Source organism: Phyllobates terribilis, unplaced genomic scaffold (genome assembly GCF_046119375.1).
Source record: "Phyllobates terribilis strain yellow unplaced genomic scaffold, ASM4611937v1 Scaffold_3__8_contigs__length_932513732, whole genome shotgun sequence".
In the NCBI taxonomy this organism is placed as follows: Eukaryota; Metazoa; Chordata; class Amphibia; order Anura; family Dendrobatidae; genus Phyllobates; species Phyllobates terribilis.
The window spans coordinates 620,394,141-620,403,476 of record NW_027362763.1 but is presented as its reverse complement, the minus strand read 5'-3'; the positions used below and the strand labels follow the sequence as shown (position 1 = coordinate 620,403,476).

Below are 9,336 nucleotides of genomic sequence, written 5' to 3'. Positions count from 1 at the left end.
CAGGTGTAGTCTGGGATCTGTCACTCTACTTGCCCTCCATGTGTAATCTGGGATCTGTCACTCTCTACCTGTCCTCCATGTGTATTGCGGAGCCTTTCACTCTCTACCTGCCCTCTATGTGTAATCTGGGATCTGTTACTCTCTACCTGCCCTCCAGGTGTAATCTGGGATCTGTCACTCTCTACCTGCCCTCCAGGTGTAATCTGGGATCTGTCACTCTCTATCTGCTCTCCATGTGTACCTGGGATCTGTCACTCTCTACCTGCCCTCCAGGTGTAGTCTGGGATCCGTCATTCTCTACCTGCCCTCCAGGTGTAGTCTGGGATCTGTCACTCTCTACCTGCCCTCCAGGTGTAGTCTGGGATCTGGCACTCTCTATCTGCCCTCCATGTGTAGTCTGGGATCTGTCACTCTCTACCTGTCCTCCATGTGTAATCTGGGATCTGTCACTCTCTACCTGCCCTCCAGGTGTAGTCTGGGATCTGTCACTCTACTTGCCCTCCATGTGTAATCTGGGATCTGTCACTCTCTACCTGCCCTCCAGGTGTAATCTGGGATCTGTCTCTCTCTACCTGCCCTCCAGGTGTAATCTGGGATCTGTCTCTCTCTATCTGCCCTCCAGGTGTATCCTGGGATCTGTCACTCTCTACCTGCCCTCCATGTGTAATCTGGGATCTGTCACTCTCTACCTGCCGTCCAGGTGTAATCTGAGATCTGTCTCTCTCTATCTGCCCTCCATGTGTAATCCAGGCTCTGGCACTCTCTACCTGTCCTCCATGTGTATTGCGGAGCCTTTCACTCTCTACCTGCCCTCTATGTGTAATCTGGGATCTGTTACTCTCTACCTGCCCTCCAGGTGTAATCTGGGATGTCACTCTCTACCTGCCCTCCAGGTGTAATCTGGGATCTGTCACTCTCTATCTGCTCTCCATGTGTACCTGGGATCTGTCACTCTCTACCTGCCCTCCAGGTGTAGTCTGGGATCCGTCATTCTCTACCTGCCCTCCAGGTGTAGTCTGGGATCTGTCACTCTCTACCTGCCCTCCAGGTGTAGTCTGGGATCTGGCACTCTCTATCTGCCCTCCATGTGTAGTCTGGGATCTGTCACTCTCTACCTGTCCTCCATGTGTAATCTGGGATCTGTCACTCTCTACCTGCCCTCCAGGTGTAGTCTGGGATCTGTCACTCTACTTGCCCTCCATGTGTAATCTGGGATCTGTCACTCTACTTGCCCTCCATGTGTAATCTGGGATCTGTCACTCTCTACCTGCCCTCCATGTGTAATCTGGGATCTGTCACTCTCTACCTGCCGTCCAGGTGTAATCTGGGATCTGTCTCTCTCTATCTGCCCTCCATGTGTAATCTGGGATCTGTCACTCTCTACCTGCCGTCCAGGTGTAATCTGAGATCTGTCTCTCTCTATCTGCCCTCCATGTGTAATCCAGGCTCTGGCACTCTCTAACCATGCTCTCAGCCAACAAACTGCAATGACGTATAATTTTATTAGTATTGTGGGCCCTAGAAAAATGGTGACAGTGATACTCCCCAGGTTAACCTCGTGATGACTCCCTGGAAAAAATGTCCCTGACAACCAATCAGAGAGCACAGAACATTCTTTGTAGAGTATAAAAGCTGATATCCCCCCATAGGTTGCCAGGGGCAACAAGGCCAGTAGTCCCAGTCTTGATAGAACTCTTAAATATTTAATGCAGACGTGAATTTTGGCTTTTCTTCATCATTTCCTGTGGGAAGGTGAGAGTGAGGCGAGCGCAGCCCTGCCATCAGTGAGCTAAGCCCAGCACAGCCATGACATCATGTCTCTAATTCCAGGCACTCAGGAGCAGAGGAGGAAGCAGGGAAGTGACAGAGAGCCGGGAGCAGGGGGAGCTGGGGAGGGAGTCATGTGACAGGGATCACGTGTGCTGCGAGCTGGAGGAGGAGGTGAGGGGGGCGGCGGTAGCGAGCTAGGCCCTGCATAGAGACACGGGACGGCGGAGGAGAGCTGCTCCTGGCCCGAGGTGAGCTGCGTCCGTGTCTGCCTGCTGTCTGCCTCTCCATGTAATCCGCCATTGCCTGCTGGAGTAACGGGGCCGCTCGCCGAGTGCGTGCATTGGTGCAGTCCATGAGCGGCTCCTGCCAGCACTGCTGTGTGCAGCTGTTGTAGTGCTTCGCTGTGCGGGCATTACATGGGCAGTGAGCCGCTCCCGGGGCAGGGCAGGAGGCCCGGGGCGATCACGGCTGGGTGCTGGCTGGTATGTTGGCATCAGTGGCATCTCCCTGTAGGTCCCCTGTGTGGCGAGCGGGCGGGGTGGGCTCCTGAGATACCCCATCCTCTATCACTCCTGTAATGTGTGGTTGGCGTCCATCATATTCATCCCGATCACAGTTGCCCATTTTTCTTTGTTGCTACTTGAAATACCTTGTTGCTTTTTTTTCACCATTGTAATTCAGTGATCTCCCTGTAAGATTGCATTTGCGTTTAGAAGCAGACAATCCCCCGGCTTTACTGGCTGCTTACATCCACTGTCCTTCCCAGTAATGTGTGGTAATGACAGTACGATATAGTGGCCCCGTGCGCTGTCGCCGCGGGGCCACTGTATAGTCTTTTGTCATAAATGATGTCATCTCTTGTCTCCAGTGTCTTAATGATGGTAGAAGGGGGAGCCTGTAGTACACTTATAATAACCCAGGGAATCCTTAACAATGTCCTGCACGCACTGGTACTGTGTCTGTAAATGCCACGTCTGGGCTGCTTGATAATTTATTTTACACTCACTGCAAGCATTTTGCTTAAAAAAATAGTATAATTAGTTGCGCATTGAAAATACAAATACATGAAATTGCAGTATTTTGCTTCAAAAGTTCCAGAATGATTATAGTGTATAAATTAGTAAAACTGCTGTCCAGCCATGGGCTACTGATGGCCTGAACGGCATGCTCCTTCAGCATAGCAACACTTTTGATCTCCCACCTATCCATGTGACATGGTGAGACACTCCAACATGTGCTCTTGCCATGCCAAGTGTACCCACCCATAGAGTATCCGCCACTGCTCTAGTTCAAAATATTTGAACCTGTGCACAATACTCTTCAGGTGTGGTACCGTTGTCATGGCTACTGTATCACTCAATGCTCAGTGGGTGTTTCCTTTTATATTAAGCTCAGTGGTTAACACTGCAGCCTTGCAGCACTGGGGTCCTGGGTTCAAATCCCACAAAGGAACAACATCTGCAAGGAGTTTGTATGTACTCCCCGTGTCTGCGTGGGTTTCCTCCCACACTCGAAAGACATACTGATAGGCAATCTAGATTGTGAGCCCCATTGGGGACAGTGCCCTTAATGTCTGTAAAGCGCTGTGGAATTAATTGCGCTTTATAAGTAAGTAAATGTTACACCCACACCGCCAGGTTCAGATAGGGGCGAGACAGGTTACATGAATTCTTTGGAATCCTGGGGGAACCGTTACTCAGGGCAACCATAGACCATGTGCTGCAGCTTCTCTCAGGCACACAGGGGTATTGACCCTCAGGCACAGAAACGTAGGTTGTTTCACTTGCTGATCAGACACACTTGACAAGAGTCCTCATAAACGGTAGAACAGTAGCGTTTAATAAGAAGCTGCAAAGCCAGAGCAAGTTAAGTCTCATGAGCAACAGGCTCCAGTGACAAACAGTACAGCTTTCTTAGCAGCGCAGCAGTTCAGTTTTCCCAGTAGTACAGGATAGCACAGTTCTAATGCAAAGGCACATTAATGAACACAGCATTCTTTACAGCACAGTGAGATGGAGGGAGGGTTTGCTGAGGGAGATGATCCCTGTGACACCATTTCTTCCAGTCCTTATCTTTCTGCCTGACAATACTCTGCACTGCTAGTTCAGGAACTCTACCTGACCTGTGCTTAGCTTCACTCCAGACTTGAATCTTTTTCACTTGCAGGGTTGCTTCTGTGAGATAAAGAACACACACACCACCTTTCTCTTTGACTCCAGACAGACAGTAAACAACTTCCCCACAATCCCCCTGGGGCTCTGCTAAAACACTCCCCTTCTCCTGTGACTGTGTTAACCCCTCTAGTTGCTGGATGCTTCTGAAGCACAACACTTTCCTTCTCATGTGCTTGTGTTACTTCTAATAGTTGCTGAATGCTTTTAAAGCAACAGCACTACTTCTGCATGTCACACAAAAAAACTAAAAAAAAATCAATAAAATTATGGTCCAAAATAAGGTCTCCACTTGACATCATTGGAAACAATAAAAAAGATAAGAGACATAGAGTTCTGTGGTTTGTCCTATCCAGTTTCACCATCCAGTGGTGTAAACATTGGGATTCTGCTGTAAATAATGCCAGTGAGAAGTTCTTGTCCATGTTCCTTTTTAAGGTCAATGTAAAACACTTTTGGTCTGGAAATCGTCAGTTTTCAAAATAGTCTCCATATTTCCTAGTAACCCAGAATGTAGAAGGCTAGTTCCAGCTGAGGTGATACAAGAACCAGCAATACCATAGTTACAGCTTTATAAATGTATATAAGATGCACACTTTAATCTCCTAGTCTGGTATGATGTTTGTAGATATGTCATTGAGTGGATTCCAGTTAATGCAATCCCCTTTTATTAACTGTGGTCTTAAACAACTGATCTCTAGTTTGGCTTGCTTATGTGACCACCCCTATAAGTCCCCAAAATGCTACCAATAATTTAGAACAAACATAATGATTTTTTGTTATCATCTTTGTATTACTTGTATTGCCTTTTAAAGGTTTAGTCCACTCAAACAACCCCTTCTCAATCATATTTTCCCCCTTGTAAAATAATAGCGTATTCTCCCTGCCGATGCATGCGCTGTTCCAGCATTGTAAGAGTCTGGATTCCCGGGGCTTTCATGATAGTTATGTCACGCAACCCGTGCAGCCATTTAATGGCCTCTTTACTTTCAATTTCTTTGGATGAAACTGACACCCGGAAGAAGTGACGTCTGTGGTTTCTCTCTGACTCCCTCAGAGTTATTTTTGAAGGAATTAAGCGTGAAGCCAGCACTGATTGGCTGCAGGGAGAGCTGGCACCAACATCGCTGGAACTGCATCTGCCTCGGAGGTGAGTATAACTGTTATTATTTTACATGATGGAAATATAGTGAAAGGGTTGTCTCCCAGTAGTGGGCGAGCCCTTTAGGTAATTGTGGTGATCCGACAGCTTTCAGCCTTATTCCCCTTTCATGTGGTTATATTCTGGACCTTATTTTGCATCAGTGTTTATAAGTGAAAGCCAGAAAAGGGTCCAAAACCTGGGAGAGGTCCATATATTTCCATTATGCTTTTAACGGTCTTGGTTCCCCTCCAGATTTTGCCTGCCACACGATTGTTGCATAAGGGTAAATTTAGTGAATATGATTGCTTATATATCACTATCATTTTTTGCAGCACAAAAATTGTCATTGTTCCCTTTGGGGCTCATATTCTAAATGTTCTACCACTATGTCTTTGGAGACTGGGAGTAAAATGGAAAACCCAGCAAACGTGGAGAGAACATACAAACTCCTTGCCAATGTTGTCTTTGGTGGGATTAAACACAAGACCCGAATACATCAAAGCAGCAGTGCTAACCACTGATGAGGCATATTTGATGCATATGAGGTAGGAATGTAGCCTATTCCACCCCCCCCCCCCCCCCACCTCCCATGACAGCACCACGGAGAGAGGGGATCCACCCTTCAAGGACAGGAAACCTACAGATAAAAAGGCGGTATCTCTCTGGTGTAAGCGCTGAGCGCAGAGTGAGTGTGAGTAAAGCCTTACTGCGATCTTTGGGAGACAGAATGAACAAATCAGCAGCAGGTGACGCATTGGTTTTATTTTTTTACGCCGTTCCTCGTGCTGTATAAGTGATTAGACAACTTTATTCTTCTTGTTGGTGCGATTACGGCAATACCAGATTTATATCAGGTTTTTATGTTTGGCGGCTGTCACACACTAATGCTCTCACTCAATAAGAAGTCCGGGCTTGGGAACTTTTTGTAATCTATTGTAAGTATTATATACCTATGATACATGCCAATTATATGGTCCAATGATTAATGAGTATTCCCTGTGCACATAGTTGCCTGTGATTTCACCTTACCATATATGATTCTTTTTGACTACTCTTTTTGTGTTATTTGGCCGTCGCATGGCTTCTCCTTACCCTTTCCTCCATTGCATGAATGTGAGATATATACTCTGTAATTTTGCACATTTTGGGAGAAAGTGAGGGAAATGTATATTACAACTCGGTACACTTTTACGGGGAGAGAGAGTGATATAGTATTTGCACTTTATATATTATCTAATATATATATATAATTGTCTTATCCTGTCTCTGTCTGTCTGTCTGTCCAGGAAATCCCACGTCGCTGATTGGTCAGGCCGCGGCCAATCAGCGACGCAGGATTTCAGAACAAGATGGTGGCCGTTAGCGGCCGACACGCTCGGACGCTCACGCTGTGAGCTCGGACGCTTAGACGTCCGATTTTGGCGCCAAATTTAAACACCGCTCTGCTAATTGCGCCCGCTCTGCCGCATACATATTCTAGAATACCCGATGCGTTAGAATCGGGCCACCATCTAGTATATTATATTTTGTTTACCTCCTGTATGATTTTCATGTGACGGTCACGTGTATGCACGTGTGTGTATATATGTAATTTGTGGTTTATTGATTAGATTTTCTATTCATTAATTCTGTTTCCCAACATGAATTATTCTATACATAACCCGGATATGCGCCCCTGTTTTTAGATAGATATTTTTAATAATTTATTTTTTATCATGTATATTGTTCGCTATCCATTTTTTGTCACCTGCAATTAATAAATATATAATTTTTCACTGTATTTGATGTCTGGGACTCTATGGTCGGTTTCTTATCCCTCCTTTTTGTTTTATGGACAGAATAGTCTAGGAAGAAAACCCCTCAATAATTGAGGCGCTTAGGTCTCTTGTTAGAGAGGTCCAGGTAATTAGACAGGAGGTCCAGGCTTCCATTTCGGCCTTGCCCATCTACTCTTCCTCCTCTAGGCCCTCTCCTCCCTAAAGAGGAAGATTGAGGAGTTTGACTCTGAGCTATTTTCCATAAAGACCAGTATCTTCTCTGATGATCTTGAAGACAGAGAATCATTAAGCTCTGCCAGACAGAAGGAGACGGGAAGATATTATTTATCCTCGGACTATTTAGGAGAGTTGATTGACTCAGTCAGGGGCACTATAGGAATAGAGGAAGTTGAAGTTCCCTATTCAGTTCAAGATGAGATGCTTAGGGGTCTTAAATCTAAAAAGCAGACTGGATTCCCGGTTCATGAGATCATTAGAGATCTCATTCAATAGGAATGGGAAGCTCCAGAAAGCCGTCTCTCCACCCCCTCAGAATTAAAACCTAGATTTCTGCTGGAAGGTGATGAGTTTATGTGGGACATTCCTAAGGTAGACATCCAGGTGGCAAGGGTGGTGAGGAAAACCTCTCTCCCCTTTGAGGACTCCTCCCAATTGAAGGACCCCTTGGATCTGAAAATGTTAAGTGTCCTCAAAAAATCTTGGGAAACTTCCTCCGCATCCCTTAAGGTCAATTTCTCGTCAACCTGTGTTGCCAAATCCCTTTTCAAGTGGCTGGCCCAACTAGAAGACCATCTTTCATGAGGCACATCTAGAGAAGATCTACTAGACTCCATTCCCCTCCTTCAAAAAGCCACGGGCATCTTGACGGATGCCTCAGCTGAGTCAGTCTAGATTGCGGCTAGAGCTGCAGTTCTATCCAATACCGCTCACCACGCTCTATGGCTTAAAACATGGAGTGGGGATGTTACCTCCAAGGTGAAGCTTTGCTCCATCCAGTAAAATGAAAATGTGTTTGGGCCAGCCCTGGATGATTTCCTGGAAAAGGCCTCAGATAGGAAGAAAACACTTCCTGAACAAAATCAAGCTTGGAAATGTTCCTTTCGACTTTCTCAGAGTCCCCCCTCCCAGTATAAAGGTAAGGGAAAATCTGTGCGCTGGGGCTATCCCAAAGGACGCAACATCCTCGTGGCCCAACAGCACCAACAGCAGGAGAAACATTGACTTGATCCGTGTCGGGCGTCGTCTCTCGGATTTCTTTCCTCAGTGGCAGGAATATCTTCCTGCCAGTGAATCCTCGATACCATCAAGGAGGGTCTCCTGTTGGAATTTGAGACGCTTCCCTTTCAAGTCTTGAGGGTTATTACCCTTCCGTCTCAAGGACCTCCGGACCTGTCATCAGTTGGTTTACAGGACCTTCTATACTCTGGAGTAATAACTCCAGTTCACCCCGGTTGGGAGGGGACAGGTCATTACTCAAAGCTGTAACTAATACGGAAGCCTTCGGTTACCCCACGCATCATAATCAATTTAAAGTCCCTGAACCATCATATCGAATACAGAAGATTCAAGATGGAATCCATAAGATCGATTATCCCATTAATAGGAAAAAATTATGTAATGGCAATAATAGATTTAAAAGATGCATACTACCATGTACCAATCCATCAGTTACCCATGAAGTTCCTGCGCTTTGCAATCACCTGGGACAATATAATAAATCGCTCCCAGTACAATGTTCTACCATTCGGCATTTCTTCAGCACCCTGTGTGTTTACTTCTGCCATAATCTTTGTAATCGCGCTCATACAAAAGCAGGGCGTCTGTATAATCCCATACCTCAACGGCATGTTGATCATCGCCCCTTCAGTGGGGACCCTAAATCTTCATGTATCCATGACCTTAGACACTCTCCGCTCCCTAGGCTGGATTATAAACCTCAAAAAATCAGAACTCCTTCCTTCGAGGAGAAAATTCCTGGGTGTCATGCTAGACTCCAACAAACAAACCTCTTTTCTTCCATTGGAGCATCAAATAGCCCTAAGAAACAAGGTCTCAACTTTCAGACACTGGGAGAACCCAACATTGAGAGCTGCAATGTCCTTGTTGGGATCAATGACAGCATGTATCCAATCAAGATTCCTCCAGGATCATATCTTGAAATCCTGGAACAGACAGAGGGACTCGTTAAACAAACGGACTAGAACCCCCTGCCGGGTGAGAGCTTCTCTTGCTTGGTGGCTAAACTCCAGGAATCTTCAGAAGGGGATCTCTTGGACCCAAGACCCTCTAATTAGTCACTACCGACACCAGCATACGAAGTTGGGAGGCCATGGCGGCCCAGACTCCATTTCACAGCAGATGGAGTTATGAGACAAGTGTCAAATCCTCCAACTTCAGGGAGTTGAAGGCAGTAGAGGAAACCCTCAGAGCCAGAGCAGCAGCCAACTTGGTCTAAGGGTCTCACATAAAGTGC

The 9,336-nt window shown here is 46.2% G+C and overlaps 1 protein-coding gene across 3 annotated transcripts in view; it reads left to right on the top strand.

Annotated features, from left to right (window-relative positions):
• The first annotated feature begins 1,885 nt into the window (after positions 1-1,885).
• Positions 1,886-9,336, top strand: part of TULP4 (TUB like protein 4) — a 589,117-nt gene continuing 581,666 nt past the window's right edge. For all 3 annotated transcript variants that reach the window (XM_073671511.1, XM_073671513.1, XM_073671512.1), the window contains exon 1: positions 1,886-2,018. The gene's annotated coding sequence lies outside the window, so the exon portion shown is untranslated. The remainder of the gene's footprint in view (positions 2,019-9,336) is intronic.